A 19,891-nucleotide genomic window follows, 5' to 3' on the forward strand; every position below is an offset into this window, starting at 1 on the left:
TCTACCCTATAATTTCCAGTTCTTGGAAACTACACGTATGATCTGATAAATTTCATCCTCAAATTCTTTCTTCACTGCTTAAGACACCTCCGTTCAGTGAGTAAATGCAAACCTGAATTTTACTTCAAAGTTTCTCTTAGATGAACTAACATTAAATATGTTAAGTGTATTTACCCTAGTTCCTCAGTGATAAAATACTCTCAAGAGTCTTCTCCAGCACCACAATGTGAAAGCATCAATTCTTCAGTGCCCTGTCTTCCCTATGGTCCAAATCTCAAATGACTATTGGAAAGATCATAGTTTAGACTAGATGGACTTTTGTTAGCAATTGATGTCTTTGCTTTTTAATGCACTAAGTTTGTCCTAACTTGCCTATCAAGAGGCAAGCATCTTTTGATTTCATGGCTGCTGTCACCGTTCACAGTGATTTTAAAGCCCAGAAAGAGAAAATCTCACTGTTTGCACTTTTCCCCCTCTATCATATGAAGTGATAGGACCAGATGTGATCATCATAGTTTTCTTAATGATGAGGTTTAAGCCAGCTTTTTCACTCACCTCATTCACCCTCATCAAGAGGCTCTTTAGTTCCTCTTCACTTTGAGCCAGTAGTGTGGAATCATCTGCATATTTAAGGTTGTTGCTCTTTATCCAGGCCATCTTGACTCTAACACTGCTGCTGCTGCTACTATGTCGCTTTAGTCGTGTTCGACTCTGTGCGACCCCAGAGACAGCAGCCCACCATGCTCCACTGTCCCTGGGATGCTCCAGGCAAGAATAGTGAAGTGGGTTGCCATTTCCTTCTTCCATGCATGAAAGTGAAAAGTGAAAGTGAAGTCGCTCAGTCGTAACTCTTCACGACCCCATGGACTGCAGCCTACCAGGCTCTTCCATCAATGGGATTTTCCAGACAAGAGTATTGGAGCGGGGTGCCATTGCCTTTTTCGGACTCTAACACTAAAGAAGCCTTTTCTAAAAGCAGATCTCTGAGCCTATGGAAAACAAAGGCAGCTATTCAGAAACCACCAGCTCTTTCCTACTTGGTAAGTGCAGAGAAGCTGGGGCAGGTGGGGTCGGGTTTGGTCCAGAGGCTGCCATCCGTAATTGTTCAGACCTTGGTTCTTGAATAGACTGATTCATAGAGGGTGTGGCTTAGTGATCAGTGCGCTCCCGGATCCATTCAGAAGTCGAGCTGTGATGGGCTTCCGTCTCTTATGTTTGTTGCTGTTCAGTCACTCACTGTTGTCATTCTAGGAATCAGCAAACTAGAATGGACTGGAATGGGGGAATTTAACTCAGATGACCATTATATCTGCTACTGTGGGCAGGAATCCCTTAGAAGAAATGGAGGAGCCATCATGGTCAACAAAAGAGTCCGAAATGCAGTACTTGGATGCAATCTCAAAAATGACAGAATGATCTCTGTTCATTTCCAAGGCAAACCATTCAATATTACAGTAATCCAAACCTATGCCCCAACCAGTAACACTGAGGAAGCCAAAGTTGAACAGTTCTATGAAGACCTACAAGACCTTTTAGAACTAACACCTCTTCACTTTCATCAAGAGGCCTTTTAGTTCCTCTTCACTTTCTCCCATAAGGGTGGTGTCATCTGTATATCTGAGGTTGTTGATATTTCTCCTGGCAATCGTTCTTCTAAAAAAAAAAGAAAAATTTGAAGTAAAATTCAGGTTGCATTCTCATTTTAGTGAGGCATCTTAGGCAGTGAAGAAAGAATCTGAGGATACAATTTTTATAAATTACGGTCATACGTGTAGCTTTTTGTGAATTGGAAATTATAGGGTAGGAAATAAATAATATCTGTCCTCAGTATTCCTAGAAGTTGGCAACTTGTCAGGACTCCACCCACACACTTCTCACTAGCACAGAATCAGAAGATTTGAAAGGGCTTAATATAGTTACTCAGAAATGTGCACAAATTTTCCTAAAACCTCCTCAATATGGAAGAGCCATCAGGTTATGCTGGTTGTCTCAGGGCAAGACAAGAATTCTTGTTTTCACTGTGAATGTGAAAATAAATCACTGGACAGAAATACATACATGATAGAAGAATCAAGAATGGGTCAGGAGATGACCTGCTGTGACAGTGACAGAAATAAACCCAAGCTTCTCCAAAATCATTTCTATCTAAGCAGATCTTCCAAAACCACACGACAAAGTATGGCTTCCTCCACGAAACTTATCCCTTTGACCTGAGTCATCTGCTTCATCTGTTGACATGTACCTGGGTGGATTGCTGTTGTCTCCATTTTACTTACATACCAGGGATCCTTCATTTGATCCAGAAAGGTGGCCTATTTTGGCTTAGAGACCACAAGACCTGTTTATCAGAAAGGTAACATGTGTTTTGCTGGTGATTCATCAATTTCCAATTCAGTATGTGTTCAGGTGAGAAGAGAAGTCAAGGTAGAAAGGTAAAATAGCCAAGAAAAGGATTTCCCCAAAGACTTTATGGAAAGTACCTGTATGCAGGTCTGGAAGCAACAGTCAGAACTGTACATGGAATAACAGACTGGTTCCAAATAGGAAAAGGAGTGCGTCAAGGCTGTATATTGTCACCTTGCTTATTTAACTTATATGCAGAGTACATCATGAGGAACGCTGAGCTGGAAGAAGCACAAGCTGGAATCAAGATTGCTGGGAGAAATATCAATGACCTCAGATATGCAAATGACACTACCCTTATGGCAGAAAGTGAAGAGGAACTCAAAAGCCTCTTGATGAAAGTGAAAGAGGAGAGTGAAAAGGTTGGTTTGAAGCTCAACATTCAGAAAACAAAGATCATGGCATCTGGTCCTATCACTTCATGGGAAATCGATGGAAAAACAGTAGAAACAGTGTCAGACTTCATTTTTGGGGGCTCCAAAATCACTGCAGATGCTGATTGCAGCCATGAAATTAAAAGACGCTTACTCCTTGGAAGGAAAGTTATGACCAACCTTGATAATATATTAAAAAGCAGAGATATTACTTTGCCAACAAAAGTCCATCTAGTCAAGGCTATGGTTTTTCCCGTGGTCATGTATGGATGTGAGAGTTGGACTGTGAAGAAAGCTGATCGCCGAAGAATTGATGGTTTTGAACTGTGGTGTTGGAGAAAACTCTTGAGAGTCCCTTGTACCGCAAGGAGATCCAACCAGTCCATTCGAAGGGAGATCGATCCTGGGTGTTCATTGGAAGGACTGATGCTAAAGCTGAAACTGCAATACTTTGGCCACCTCATGCGACGAGTTGACTCACTGGAAAAGACTCTGATGCTGGGAAAGGTTGGGGGCGGGAGGAGAAGGGGACGACGGAGAATGAGATGGCTGGATGGCATCACCGACTCTGTGGACATGAGTTTGAGTGAACTCCGGGAGTTGGTGATGAACAGGGAGGCCTGGCGTGCTGTGATTCATGGGGTCGCGGAGAGTCGGACACGACTGAGCTACTGAACTGAACTGAACTGAACCTTTAAAATACAAATGCATAAAAATCAGATTCTGATATTGTACTCAAACACTACTGAGGCAAAAGCAGGTAGTGGAAATCTGATTTTAAGAGGAGGTTGCCACTATTTTATACCACAGATTTTATAGAATTACCACTAATCCAGAGTGAAGGATATGCTGTCATGAAGCAACATTTAGAACCAGACATAGAACAACGAACTGGTTTCAAATAGGGAAAGGAGGACCTCAAGTCTATATATTGTCACCCTGCTCATTTAAATTCTATTCAGAGTACATTATGCAAATGATGTGCTGGGTGAATTACAACCTGGAGTCAGGATTGCCTGGAGAAATATCAACAACCTCAGACATGCACATGATACCACTAGTGGTAGAAAGTGAAGAGGAAGTAAAAAGGCTCTTAATGGGGGTGAAAGAGAAGAGTGAAAAGAGCTGGTTGAAAACTCAACATTCAGAAAACTAAGATCATGGCATTTAGTCCCATCACTTAATAGCAAATAGATGGGGAAAACAGAGACAGTGACAGATTTAATTTTGAAGGGGGTTCCAAATTCACTGTGGATGGTGATTGCAGCCATGAAATTCAGACACTTTCTCTTTGGAAGAAAAGCTATGACAAACCTAGACAGTGCATTAAAAACCAGAGACAACACTTTGTGAACTCTGGGCGTTGATGATGGACAGGGAGGCCTGGCGTGCTGTGATTCATGGGGTCACAAAGAGTCGGACAAAACTGAGTGACTGAACTGACTAATGGTTTTTCTAGTAGTCACATACGGATGTGATAGTTGGACCATCAAGAAGGCTGACCACTGAAGAACTGATGCCTCAAATTGTGGTGTGGGAGAAGAGTACTGAGAGTCCCTTGGACTCCAAGAAGCTCAAAACAAGTCAACCCTAAAGGAAATCAATCCTGATTATTCGTTGGAAGGATTGATGCTGAGGCTGAAGCTGCAATACTGTGATCACCTGGTGTGATGAGCCAACTCATTGGAAAGATCCTGATGCTGGGAAAGAGTGAAAGCCAAAGGACAGGGGAGTGACAGAGGGTCAAATGGTTGAATAGCTTTGTTGACTCAATGCACATAAATTTGAGCAAACTCCAGGCATTGATGAAGGATAAGGAAACCTGGCTTGCTGCATTCCATGGGATCCCAGAGTTCCATACAAGTTAGCCACTAAACAACAAACAACAAAATGAAGGCAAAAGGAATTGTGGTACATATACACAGTGGAATATTACTCAGCCATAAAAAAGGAATGCACTTTTGTCAGTTCAAATGAGGTGGATGAAACTAGAGACTGTTATACAGAGTGAAGTAAGTCAGAAACAGAAAGATAAATATCGTATACTAACATATAACAGTGGAAGTGACACATAGATTCAAGGGATTAGATCTGGAAGAGTGCCTGAAACTACGGATGAATGTTCAAGACATTGTCCAGGAGGCAGTGATCAAGGCCATCCCCAAAAAAGAAATGAAAAAGGCAAATTGGTTGTCTGAGGAGGCCTTCCAAATAGATGAGAAAAGAAGAGAAGCTAAAGGCAAAAGAGTAAAGCAAAGATGCAGAATTCCAAAGAATAGCAAGGAAAGATAAGAAAGTTTTCCTCAGTGATCAATGCAAAGAAAGAGAGGAAAACAACAGAATGGGAAAGAACAGTGATCTCTTCAGGGAAATTAGCGATATCAAGGGAAGTTTTCATGCAAAGATGGGCAAAATAAAGGACAGGAATGGTATGGACCTAACAGAAGCTGGAGATATTAAGAAGAGGTGTCAAGAATACACAGAAGAACTGTACAGAAAAAGATGTTCACGACCAAGATAATCACGATGGCGTGATCACTCACCTAGAGCCAGACATCTTGGAATGTGAAGTCAAGTGGGCCTTAGAGAGCATCACTGTGAACAAAGCTAGTGGAGGAGATGGAATTCCAGTTGAGCTATTTCAAATCCTGAAAGATGATGCTGTGAAAGTGCTGCACTCAATATGCCAGCAAATTTGGAAAACTCAGCAGTGGCCACAGGACTGGAAAAGGTCAGTCTTCATTCCAATCCCAAAGAAAGGCAATACCAAAGAATGCTCAGATTACCACATGATTGCACTCATCTCACACGCTAGTAAAGTCATGCTCAAAATTCTCCAAGCCAGGCTTCAGCAATAATGTGAACCATGAACTTCCAGATGTTCAAGCAGGTTTTAGAAAAGGCAGAGGCACCAGAGATCAAATTGCCAACATCCGCTGGATCATGGAGAAAGTAAGAGGGTTCCAGAAAAACATCTCTTTCTGCTTCATTGACTGTGCCAAAGCCTTTGACTGTGTGGATCACAATAAACTATGGAACATTCTGAAAGAGATGGGAATACCAGACCACCTGACCTGCCTATTGAGAAACCTGTATGCAAGGTCAGGTCAGGAAGCAACAATTAGAACTGTACATGGAACAACAGACTGGTTCCAAATAGGAAAAGGAGTACGTCAAGGCTGTATATTGTCACCCTGCTTATTTAACTTATATGCAGAGTACATCATGAGGAACTCTGGGCTGGAAGAAGCACAAACTGGAATCAAGACTGCCCCGAGAAATATCAATAACCTCAGATACGCAGATGACACAACCCTTATGGCAGAAAGTGAAGAGGAACTCAAAAGCCTCTTGATGAAAGTGAAAGAAGAGAGTGAAAAGGTTGGCTTGAAGCTCAACATCCAGAAAACTAAGATCATGGCATCTGGTCCCATCACTTCCTTGGAAGTAGACGGGGAAACAGTGGAAACAGTGTCAGACTTTATTTTTTTGGGCCTCCAAAATCACTGCAGATGCTGATTGCAGCCAGGAAATTAAAAGATGCTTACTCCTTGGAAGGAAAGTTATGACCAGCCTAGATAGCATATTAAAAAGCAGAGACATTACTTTGCCCACCAAGGTCCATCTAGTCAAGGCTATGGTTTTTCCCATGGTCATGTATGGATGTGAGAGTTGGACTGTGAAGAAAGCTGATCGCCGAAGAATTGATGCTTTTGAACTGTGGTGCTGGAGAAGACTTGAGAGTCCCTTGGACTGCAAGGAGATCCAACCAGTCCATTCTAAAGGAGATCAATCCTGGGTGTTCATTGGAGGGACTGATGCTAAAGCTGAAACTCCAGTATTTTGGCCACCTCATGCGACGAGTTGACTCACTGGAAAAGACTCTGATGTTGGGAGGGATTGGGGGCGGGAGGAGAAAGGGAGGACAGAGAATGAGATGGCTGGATGGCATCAATGACTCGATGGACATGAGTTTGAGTGAACTCTCTGAGTTGGTGATGGACAGGGAGACGTGCCGTGCTGTGCTTCTTGGGGTCGCTAAGAGTCGGACATGACTGAGGGACTGAAATGAACTGAACTGAACTGTACATGTTGCACTATGGTATCCTTCATCTTCTAATGGAGAATAGATGGAAATGGTTGTAACACAATATAAAAAGTCTAGTCTTTGAAGCATAAACCATCCAAAACCTATGTTTGCATACACACTATAGAAGCGAAGCATAGTATGGATTATTTGAGAATCGAATTACATTCACTTCAAATAATCTCAAATCACATCATTATAAACAAGCACACATTGCCAATAATTCTAAGTTTCTAACCATCAACCTTCATCTCACGATTCATGCTAATATATCCATTTTCTATGAGTTTTAACTATAGAGTACTCCCTACAGCAATTCTCCTTCAGAGAGACTTCAGAAAAGCGATTGATGAAATACTTTCTAATATGCAGTCTCTTATGTTTATTTACATTTGATTTTCGATTACTTTTCTACGTATTTGTTACATCATTTCCATAGGTTTGTTGTATAAACTCTCATGTTTTCTGACGCATGTTTAGGGCAAACTTTTCATCACTTGTTCCATTACTAGAGTTTTTCTCCAGTGTGTGCTCTCAGCTGTTTAGTGAGATGACCACTATGAGTAAAGCCTTTGCCACAATCTTCATGTTTATAAGGTTTCTCTCCACTATGAACTCGTAGATGTGTAGTGAGATTTAATTTCTGATTAAAGGCTTTGCCACATTCTGTACATTTGTATGGATTCTCTCCAGTATGAACTCGTAGATGTGTAGTGAGAATTGATTTATGATTCAAGGCTTTGCCACATTTGTATGGTTTCTCCGCAGTGTGGATTCGATGATGTGCAATTAAATTTGAACTCTGAGTAAATGCTCGGCCACACTCTGTACAATGATAAGGTCTCTCTCCACTATGAATTTGCTGATGTTGAGTAAGCTCTGAACAACTGATAAAGGCTTTGTCACGTTCCTTACATTTATAAGGTTTCTCCCCAGTTTGAATTTGTTGATGATAAGAACTGAGCTCCGATTAAAGGCTTTGCCACCTTCTGTACATTTATAAGGTTTCTCTCCAGTATGAACTCATAGATGACTAGTGAGAATTGATTTCTGGTTAAAGGTTTTGTCACATTCTGTACGTTTATATGGTTTCTCTCCAGTATGTACTTGCAGATGTATAGTAAGATTAAAGTTCTGATTAAAGGCTTGGCCACATTCTGTACATTTATAACATTTCTCTCTAGTGTGAGTAAGCTGATGTTGAGTAAGAAGTAAGCAATGGACAAATGTTTTACCGTATTCTGTACATTTGAAAGATTTCCTTTCTGTATGAATTTTCCTGTGTCTACTTAAATCAGATGAGGTACTAAAGGCTTTCCCATGTATCTTACATTGGTTTTCTTTCTGTGGGTTTTGAATAGTCTGCTGTTGAACAAGTTCTGAAGACTGATTAGAAGCTTTACCATATTCACTACAATTATAAGTCTTCTCTCCAGTATGAATACTCTTTAGAGAAAGAACTGACATCTGAAAAAAGATATTTCTACATTGATTACTTTTAGAATCCCTGTGTGAAGATTCAGGTCCCTGATGTTTCATAAGGTTTGAGTCTCCTTCAACCTTATACCCAGTTTCATTGCTTGAATACCTTCTCACTCCACCATAAGTAGTCTTGTAATTACTAGAGCTGGAGCTCTTACTTAAGGAAAGTTGTTCCGTATTAGCAATATCATGATGTGTATTGAACAATGATGGTTGGACTACATCTCTTCCCTTATCATCAACATTATACATCATGGAATGGAGAGGAAATATCTTTTGCTGGAAGAATAATTATTTCCTGCTCAAAGATCCCTCAAATTGAGCATATTGTGAGTTTTGCCCCTCATTTTTAAATTTCAGGTGTTCAGACATGCTTGAATGTATGTTTAAATGAAGGCTATGTTCAGAATTGTTTGAATGAGTATTTGCAGTAGAGTAAATCACCTTCCAAACATATCATGTTTCCTTTCAGAGAACATGTATGTTTCAAAAGATGATGTCAATCTTTCCTTAAAAACTTACACTTCTCAGCAGATGTTGAAGATTGAAATTGGTGTTTTTCCCAATTTGACTCATGTTGCTCATTTCTTTTTGCAGTAGTAATGTTTGCCTTATGTGTAACTGTCTCAATTTCTTTATGTTCATATAAACATCTTCTCTGTCTTTGCTTTTCAAAACAAATCTTCTATCCTTGGTTTCCTTGGCATCAAATCCCGGGTGTCTTGTGGAGACACAGCTGAAAGATAGCAAATAATAAGTATTTGTACCTGATATTCTCAGGGAATATCCTTAAAGATTTAGAGAAAATTGATGAACCCTTTACTAGTTCAAAAATAAAATAGAGAAGGAAGGATCAAGATGCCAGAGGATTAGGAGGACGTGGACTTCTGTCTCCACAAATGCATCAAGAAAACATCAGCAATGGAACACTTCTCACAGAGCCAAGCTGGGCAATAGCAGAGGCCCGTGGAAATCTAAAGGGACAAGATATGTTCTGCTGAACCAAGTAGGACAAGAGAAAGGAGAAGGAAGAGGAGAGGAAGTGGGATGGGGCCTGCAACCCTGCGGGGAGATGAGAGTAAGGAGAGGTCTCCACATCTGGGGAAACCCCTTGCTGGGGAGCTCACTTTGGACGGAAGGAGAGCCTCATTCTCTGTGGGAAGAGAACATGGAAACCAGCCTGTGGCAGCAGGACAGAGTGAGACCTGCACACAGGGTACTGACCCCAGCCCTGCCCGCCCAGCCTGAGAGGGTGTCCACCCCTGCAGACAAGGGCTGGGTGCTGGAATGTGGGGTCTGGAGAGCAGACCGAGGCAGGGGACTGCGGTTGGCTATGAGGAAACATCCTGAAGGGACGGGAGTGAGGGAGGAGCTCTGCAAAGGGGATGCTTGTGGTGTAAGCCTGAACCACCATAGAGCACAGCACAAACCTCTGGACCAATCTCATGCACCAAGGTGCAGGTACCAGGATGACTAACTAGGTGCCTGTAGCCTTCCAAATGGAGACTACAAGCAGAAAACTGGGCAAAATGAGATGGCAAAGAAATATGTGACATAGGGAGAAGTGTGCTAAAAACCTACAGGAACCACTAAATGAAGAGGAGATAGGCAATCTAATGATTACTTCTTGCTTTTAGTCATCTTTTTTTTTTTTTCCATTTATTTTTTATTTTTATTTTTTTATTTTTTTCCAATTTTATTTATTTTTTTCAAGTTGAACAGACTAAATTTCTTTAAACAAACTTACTTATACTCCAGAGTCCTTTAAAAACTTAATAGCATTTATACATTGAAGGTATTTGATTTTCTTGTAACTAGCACTTCAAATGCAACAAGCATTTGAAGCAACAAGCATTTGACCCAACAAGTAAAACTTTCTACAGTTCATAACTTTTATAAATAAAATAAATTAAATGTACAGTGAATAAGTTCTCTGAAATATTTCAATATTTCTGCAGGTTTAGTAACATCGTAAAATACATTTCAACTAAAATTCACAAATCTAAAAACCTGTTCGGCATTTTTAGGCGTTTTAAGATGGAAATGAAGACCAATGTTACATCGTAATATGCCAATTACAAATAGTACTTCAAATAGCAAATACTACAGTTTGTCCCAAACTTTAAAAACTATTCATGAACTTAACACTGAACTATTGATAGCTATGAGAATTGTTTCCTAGCCTTTTTGAAAATTTCAACCCATTTACATTTAAGGTAATTATTGATAAGTACGATCCCGTAGCCATTTTCTTTATTGCTTTGGGTTCAAGTTTATACACTCTTTCTCTGTTTCCTGTCTATAGAAGATCCTATAGCATTTGTTGGAGAGCTGGTTTGGTGATGCTGAATTCCCTCAGCTTTTGCTTGTCTGTAAAGCTTTTGATTTCTCCTTCATATTTGAATGAGATCCTTGCTGGGTATAGTAATCTGGGCTGTAGGGTATTTTCTTTCATCACTTTAAGTATGTCTTGCCACTCCCTTCTGGCCTGAAGAGTTTCTGTTGAAAGATCAGCTGTTATCCTTATGGGAATCCCCTTATGTGTTATTTGCTGCTTTTCCCTTGCTGCTTTTAATATTTGTTCTTTGTGTTTGATCTTTGTTAATTTGATTAATATGTGTCTTGGAGTATTTCACCTTGGGTTTATCCTGTTGGGGACTCTCTGGGTTTCTTGGACTTGGGTGATTATTTCTTTCCCTATTTTAGGGAAGTTTTCAACTATTATCTCCTCAAGTATTCTCTCATGGTCTTTCTTTTTGTCTTCTTCTTCTGGGACTCCTAAGATTCGAATGTTGGAGCGTTTAACATTGTCCCAGAGGTGTCTAATATTGTCCTCATTTCTTTTAATTCGTTTTTCTTTTTTCCTCTCTGTTTCATTTATTTCTACAATTCTATCTTCTAGTTCGCTTATCCTGTCTTCTGCCTCTGTTATTCTGTTTGTTCCCTCCAGAGTGTTTCTGATCTCATCTATTGCATTATTCATTGTATATTGACTCTTTTTTATTTCTTCTAAGTCCTTATTAAATCTTTCTTCCATCTTCTCAGTCCTTTTCTCCAGGTTATTTATCTGTAACTCCATTTTGCTTTCAAGATTTTGAATCATTTTCACCACCAAAATTTGAAACTCTTCATCAGGTAAATTCCCTATATCTTCTTCTTTTGTTTGTGTTGGTGGGCAACCATCTTGTTCCTTTACTTGCTGGGTATTTCTCTGCCTCTTCATCTTGCCTATATTGCTTTGCTTGGGGTGGCCTTTCCCTCTTCCCACAGTCTGTGGAGTTCTCTTTATTACGTAGTTTCTTTGCTGTGTGTGGGGTTGGACGGGTGACTTGTCCGGGTTCCCTGGTTAGGGAAGCATGTGTCGGTGTTCTGGTGGGTGGAGCTGGATTTCTTCTCTCTCCTTTAGAAGACAATGGGCTGCTTTTCTGGGAGCATGATGTGCTCTGCCAGTATTCAGAAGTTGTTTTGTGGACTTTACTCCACGTTCAAATGTTCTTTTGATGAATTTGTGGGGGAGAAAGTGGTCTTGCCATCTTATCCCTCCGCCATCTTGTTCCTTCCTCCCCAGAGCACTGGATTCTTATATTCCACTTGGTCGTGGAGTATCTCTTCCCAGCTGCTCCAGCAAGGTGCAGCCGCTGTACCTTACCTTGGACGAGGGGTATCTCCTCAAGGCCACGCCTCCTGCTTTGAATGTAGATCAGCTCCTCTCAGCCCTCCGGTGCCCAAGCAGCCACTGCCTCCTGAACGTGGTACAGCTCCTCTCGGTCACCGCCCTAACCCTGGGCACGGGGTAGCTCATCCCAGCCACGATTCTGCACATGGTCGGTTGCCGGAGCCCGGCGTCTCCCGCGTCTGCGCCGCCGGAGCCGGGCGTCTCCCGCGTCTGCGCCGCCGGAGCCGGGCGTCTCCCGCGTCTCGCTTTTAGTCATCTTAAGTGGAGACAAAAATATTTTCACAAATCCTAGGTGCCTAATAATTCTTTAGTCCACTTCTTGTCAAACATGTTTCCAAGAATGTCTATGAGATGCTTCAATATAAAAATAATAAATGATAGTGACAGAACTAATCAGAAAGTGAAGACACATAGGAAAATATCTGAGGAAGCTCATTACACATAAGATAAACTTAATAATTTCTTAAGAAATTAAATGAAAGAGTGACTTTGAAAATATGCTTGAAACACTGGGAATTCTACTCATTGCTCTGTGGAGACCTAAATGAGAAGGAAATCAATAGAATGGGAAAAAGTAGAGATCACTCCAAGAAAATTAAAGATACCAGGGGAACATTTCATGCAAAGATGGGCACAATAAAGTACAGAAATGGTATGGACCTAACAGAAGGAGAAGATCTTAACAAAATGTGTCAGGAATACGTGGAAGGGCTATACAAAAATATCTTAATGACCGTGATAACCAGGATGGTGTGATCACTCACCTAGAGACAGACATCCTGGAGTCTGAAATCAAGTGGGTCTAAGGAAGCATCACTACCAGCAGAGCTAGTGGAGGTGATGGAATTCCAGCTGAGCTATTTCAAATCTTGAAGATGATGCTGTGAAAGTGCTGCACTCAATATGCCAGCAAATTTGGAAACCTCAGTAGTGGCCACAGGACTGGGAAACATCAGTTTTCATTCTAATCTCGAAGAAAGGCAATGCCAAAAACTGTTAAAATTACCTCACAATTGCACTCATTTCACACACTAGCAAAAGCAGGCTCAAAATTCTCCAAGTGAGACTTCAACAGAATGTGAACTGAGAAATTCCAGATGTTCAAGCTGGATTTAGAAAAGGCCAAGGAACCAGAGATCAAATTGCCAACATCCCTTGGGTCACTGAAAAAGCAAGAAAGTTCCAGAAAAACATCTGCTTCGGCTTGATAATGCCTTTGACTGTGTGGATCACAACAAACTGGAAAATTCTTAAAGAGATGGCAATACCGGACCACCTCACCTGCCTCCTGACAAATGTGTGTGCAGGTCAAGAAACAAGAGTTAGAACCAGACATGGAACAACGACTGGTTCCAAATTGGGAAAGGAGTATGTCAAGACTGTATATTGTCACTCTGCTTATTTAACTTGTGTGCAGAGTACATGATGCATGAGCCCTGGGTCGATCCCTGGGTTGGGACGATTCCCTGCAGAAGGGAAAGGCTACCCACTCCAGTATTCTGGCCTAGAGAATTCCATGGATGGTATAGTCTGTGGGGTCGCAAAGAGTCGGACACGACTGAGCAGTAATCACTTTCACTTTTCATCATGCTAAATGGCGGGCTGGAAGAAGCACAAGCTGTAATCAAGATGCAGGAAAAATATCAACAACGTCAGATATACAGATGACACCATCCTCATGGCAGAAAGCAAAGAGAAACTGAGGCGTCTCCTGATGAAACTGAAAGAGGAGAGTGAAAAGCTGGCTTCAAACTCAACATTCAAAAATCCAAGATCATGGCATCCAGTCCCATCACTTCATGGAAAACAGTTGGGGAAACAATGGTAACAGTGACAGACTTTATTTTTCGGGGCTCAAAAAATACTGCAGATGTTGACTTCAGCCATGAAAGTAAAAGATACTTGCTCCTTGGAAGGAAAACTATGAACAACCTAGACAGCATATTAAAAAGCAGAGACGTTACTTTGCCAAAAAATGTCTGTCTAGTCAAAGCTAAGGTTTTTCCAGTAGTCATGTATGGATGTGAGAGTTGGACCATAAAGATAGCTGAGTCCCGAAAACCCTATGGTTTTGAACTGAGGTGTTGCAGAAGACTCTGAGTCCCTTGAACTGCAAGGAGATCACACCACTACATTCCAAAGGAAATCAGTCCTGAACATTCATTGGAAAGACTGATGCTGTAGCTGAGGCTCCAGTAATTTGGCCGCCTCATGCAAAGAACTGACTGACCAGAAAAGACCCTGATGCTGGGAAAAATTGAGGGCAGGAGGAGAAGGGGACAACAGAGGATGAGATTGTTGTATGGCATCACAGACTTGGTGGACATGAGTTTGACCAGGCTCCAGATGTTGGTTTTGGAGAGCGAAGCCTGGTGTGCTGCAGTCAATGGGGTTGCAAAGAACGGGACATGACTGAGGGACTGAATGAGCTGACTGATAGGTGTAATTGATTCTTTTTGGTGTACAGTAGAACAAAATTATAAAACAGTTGTATTCCAACTAGAACTTTTTAAAAAGATTTCTTTTTATAATCTAGAAATTCTTACAGTTTGAATCAACCATTAATAATATGGGTGGAAAATGTGCTAAGCTTTTATGCCAATTTATTTTAAAATTCTATGAGGTAATTGAATATATTAATGTAGTTTAGCATTTTAGAATAAGGACAAATACACTTGAGATATTTCATATGAAATCACAGAAGGAAAAGAAAAACTTTGAAGTCAACCTGAGATGTGCAGTCTTTCATTTTCATGAGGTTTTGCTTTCTGCAGTGAAAAATTACTCGAATTTGTAATTTGTTTAGAAGGTCCTATCTCTAGCTCCCAGTGGATAAGAAGTTATAAATCAGAAAACAAAAACCTGTCCCCAGTATTCCTAGAAGTTTAGCAGTTTGTCTACCACTTCACGCAGACATTTTTGTCTAGAGGTAGAAAGAAACTTTAAAAGGACTGTCATACAGTTCCTCATAAATGGCACAGTTTTCCTAGGAGCCCCAAGAAATGGAAGAGCAACCAATGAATGCAGTTTGTCACAAGCCAAGAGGAACTTTTAGTTCACACTGTGATGGAGAAAAGTAATCACTGGAGATGAATTCATGCATGATTTAAGGGAGAGAATGGGGCAGCTGATACATTTCTATGACAGTAGCAGAAATAAACCCAGGTTTTCCAAAACCATTTCCACTGAGGGAGATCTTCCAGAACCACCTGACAAAGGATGACTTCCTCACTGCTCCTTGGACCTCTCATCTGAGTCCGTTCATACCTACTGGGTATATGTCTGTTGTCTCCATTCTCCTTATACTCCTGGGATCATTCAATTGCTCCAGAAAGGAGACCAGGTCCAGCTGAGAGACCACAAGACCTGTTCATCAGAGAAAGGAATATTAGTGTTCTTAGAGATTCATCTGTGTCCAATCCTGTATGTATTCAGGTGAGACAGGAATGCATGGGAGAATGTTACTAAAGCCTAGAGAATGATCTCCCCAAATCCTTTATTCAAAGCACCTATACAACACTAATAAATACATAACAATCAGATCCTGAGAATTTGGTCAAGTACTGCTAAGCCAAAAGTAAGTGTGTAAATGTGAGATTAAGAGAGGGTGCAACTATTTAATACCACAGAACTTAAACAATTACCACTAACCTAGAATGAAGGAGGCAGAGTACATCAAGGAAGAAAAAGCTTACCAGCATAACGAATCATCATGAAGCTTTTCTTTCTAAACTCACAGATACTCATTTCCCCCTAGAAAGCAGACATCTGAAACTACTGTGGGACGCAGAAAATTTCAGGAGGCATTCTAGAAATGAAGGAACCAAAACCTAGTGGGTGAGGAACCTATTCTGGAAGGAAGTTGTCCTCACCCAAGGAGGCCAGGTTCCCGTAGTTCTCTAACATCACGTCCCTGTACAATTCCCGCTGACCGAGGGCCAGGCATTCCCACTCCTCTTGATTAAAATCTATGGCCACATCCGAGAATGTCAGTCGTCCCTGAAATGCAAAGTACAGATGCCATGTGGTCGTGGGAAGACTTCCTTATGTGACCCAAGATGGAAACATCAAGTTCAGAAACCTGGTTTTCCTTTAGGAGAGTGCCTGCTATTACACAAGACTATAATTTTTACACAGAAATATTTTCACCGTATTTTTAACCCCAAGAAAAGAGGAGAGATATGATCCACAAAATAAAATATAAAATAAATGTTGGCATATTTATTTTTGAGTATTGTACTCATGTGACACAGGATAAACTGACTATCCAAAAAAACAAAAAACTGGAAATATTCTTAAAAAACACATTCCAATCCAAACATTCTGGAGTGGGACCAATATGCCACATTTTTAACAAGCTTATTTGAACTAGTAATGTTGAAAATTCTGTTCTATGAATGACCATTTTGAAGAGCTATGAGGTAGAATAGTAAAGAAAGAATTCATACTTAACTTTGAACTTCAAGTGTTCTACAGATTTTACAGGTCTCATAGTAGTAACCTTGGTAGCAAGAATTATTTATCTATTTAGCATCTACTATATAAAGGAGATCAATCCTGGTAGTTCATTGGAAGGACTGATGCTAAAGCTGAAACTGCAATACTTTGGCTAACTCATGCGACGAGTTGACTCACTGGAAAAGACTCTGATGCTAGGAAAGCTTGGGGGTGGGAGGAAAAGGGGACGACAGAGAATGAGATGGCTGGATGACATCACCAACTCAGTGGACATGAGTTTGAGTGAACTCCGGGAGTTGGTGATGGACAGGGAGGCCTGGCGTGCTGTGATTCATGGGATTGCGGAGAGTCAGACATGACTGAGCGACTGAACTGAACTGAACTGATATATGCAGGTCAGGAAGCAACAGTTAGAACTGGATATGGAACAACAGACTGGTTCCAAATAGGAAAAGGACTATGTCAAGACTGTATATTGTCACCCTGCTTATTTAACTTATATGCAGAGTACATCATGGGGAACACTGGGCTGGAGGAAGCACAAGCTGGAATCAAGATTGCCGGGAGAAATATCAATAACCTCAGATATGCAAAGGACACCACCCTTTTGGCAGAAAGTGAAGAGGAACAAACAAGCCTCTTGATGAAAGTGAAAGAGGAAAGTAAAAAAGTTGGCTTGAAGCTCAACATTCAGAAAACAAAGATCATGGCATCTGGTCCCATCACTTCATGGGAGATAGATGGGCAAACAGTGGAAAGAGTGTCAGACTTTATTTTTTGGAGTTCCAAAATCACTGCAGATGCTGATTGCAGCCATGAAAGTAAAAGACGCTTACTCCTTGGAGTAAGTTACGCCAACTTAGATAGCATATTAAAAAGCAGAGACATTACTTTGCCAAACAAGGTCTGTCTTGTCAAGGCTATGGTTTTTCCAGTGGTCATGTATGAATGTGAGAGTTGGACTCTGAAGAAAGCTGATCGCCAAAGAATTGATGCTTTTGAACTGTGGTGTTGGAGAAGACTCTCGAAGGAGTCCCTTGGACTGCAAAAAGATCCAACCAGTCCATTCTAAAGGAGATCAAGACTGAGTGTTCATTGGAAGGACTGATGCTGAAGCTGAAACTCCCATACTTTGGCCACCTCATGGGAATAGTTGACTCATTGGAAAAGACCTGGATGCTGGGAGGAATTGGGGGCAGGAGGAGAAGGGGACGACAGAGGATGAGATGGCTGGATGGCATCACCAACTCGATGGACATGAGTTTGAGTAAACTCTGGGAGTTGGTGATGGACAGGGAGGCCTGGCGTGCTGCGATTCACGGGGTCAGAAAGAGTCAGACACGAATGAGCAACTGAACCAAACTGATATACTTTTCCGACAGTTTTTCAGAGTCTTGAATGTGCAACAGAAATAATTTAAAATCAATAATGTTGCTCTTGCATCCTTTGGAAAATATTTTAACAAACATTCTTTAAATGGCAGAGCTGAAATTTTACATCAGTTTATGGACTCTAGACTGTAATAAAACACAGACAAATATACAGAAACAACTCTACTGAAAGTTTACAGCAATTTCTGTATTCCTAAATAATACTAAAAACAAGAAAAATGTTTGCCAGTCAGTCGTGTCCTATTCTTTGCAACCCCAGGGACTGTAGCCAACCAGGCTCCTCATGGGATTCTCCAGGCAAGAATACTGGAATGGGTAGCCTTCTCCAGGGACCCTTTTTGAAGACAGAAAAAAAAAAACAAAACAAAACTTCATACATGGGAATCTCACAGAAGCACCTGAACCAGTGAACATCCAAGGTCATGGGGTAAGAAGTACATGGAAAAATGTATTATCACTGCCAGGTATCTTGGCAACATTATGAAAACCATGATCTCTATCTATTATGAAAAATAATAATTTTATGCTAATTCCGCTGCATATATTCCTCCCATGACCTGTAACTATTAGTATATGTAATAGTTTTTCTTCTTGAAGCAGGATAGTCTCTGGTCCTTTTTTGATTTCTGAAAATTTTCTAAGAAATTCTAGACTGCTGAGTTCATTCTATTTATCAGGGCATTTTTAAAACTCCTGTTCTACAGACCTGAATTGCATCTACAGCATTTCCTTATTTCCCTAGGATCCCAACACAAACCACATTCCAATGGGAATCTCAGATACCAGTGACCCCCATGTTCATTTCTCACAAAGGGGAAGTCACTGATTCTTCTTGAGAATTCATCATGGTCTGTAGAAAGCCAGGATAGAATGAAGAAAAGGCTGTGGGACACAAGGGAGAAGCAGTCTAAAGAGCCAGTCTTCACTTTTATAAGAAAAAAAGAAAAAAGAAGAAGTTGATAACAACAAACCCCCAGGGGGAAAAACCGGAATCAGAGAAGTAAAGGTTTGCAGCTTCTCAGGCATCAGGAGGAAAAGCAGACACAGCCCCAGACCCGGGACAGGACGTTTACCTGAGAAGCTGCCGTTTCCTCTTCTTCCTCCTGCTCTGCGTCTTCTTTGGGGATGTTACGTCCCAAAACAGCGTACATGCTGAGAAAATACCTCTAAAGGCATGCACACAGCTCTTTCTTTCACCTTCAACTGCTGCAGTGAAAAAGAAGAGAACCTCTTGTTTCTCTCTCCCTTTTCCGAGCTCTTTTCTGACTTCCTCTGTCCCTGAGCTGTAGTGGGTAATCAAGATTTCGCTGATATGCTAATCACATCCTGGGGCTGGTGCTCACTTTCCCCACTCTCTTTGCAGACCACCCCGAGAGTTCTCTTTCTTTTCGCGTTAGAGATAGGAGGCCCCAGAACAATTCACAAGAGGTAATGGACCCAACTTTTGAGCTACCTGACTCTGAGGGTTTTTGAAACTATGCAGGTGGCAGACCTGCTTCCAGGAGCCTTGAGCTGGAGGCCTCAGCTCTGCCTGCCCCGGAGCTCTGGAGGGTTGAGAGCGGAATCTTCTAGAAATAAAGAATGTCAGCCTGATTCCCTGGGGAGGGGCTCTTTTTAGGATGGGTGTTTCCCTGCTAGGCTAGTGCCTGTGCCTTGGGGGAGAGGAGAGTAGGGGTGAGTGTTTTGTGGGAATCACCTGGGGGCCCTGGGTTCCAGCAAGGCTTTGCTCTCAGATTTCTATGAAAGGTGGCCTGAGTCCTTAGTTTTGGTTTGGTTTTTTTTTGTTACTCATCTCTGTATCCTGGGGACAGGTTTTCACAAGATGATTTGCACTGTGAATAGCTCTCTGCAGGTGAGGGGCCTCCTACTTCAAGACCAGGGGCCTGGAGGTGTTTCCATCACAGCTTTCTTTAAAAATAAACCAGTGGCAGCAGTGGACATTGGGTTAACAGTGTATATGGGCAGGGACAGATGCCTTTGAAAATGATGCCCTAAAATCTATCTGGTGACCAACGAAGGA

General features: G+C 41.3%; 1 protein-coding gene across 1 annotated transcript in view; it reads left to right on the forward strand.

Annotated features, from left to right (window-relative positions):
- Positions 1–19,891, forward strand: part of LOC129546410 (uncharacterized) — a 91,287-nt gene that overhangs the window by 22,323 nt on the left and 49,073 nt on the right.

The sequence above is a fragment of the Moschus berezovskii genome, chromosome 22, assembly GCF_049115385.1.
Source record: "Moschus berezovskii isolate FMDL1 chromosome 22, NW_MosBer_1.0, whole genome shotgun sequence".
Taxonomy (NCBI): Eukaryota; Metazoa; Chordata; class Mammalia; order Artiodactyla; family Moschidae; genus Moschus; species Moschus berezovskii.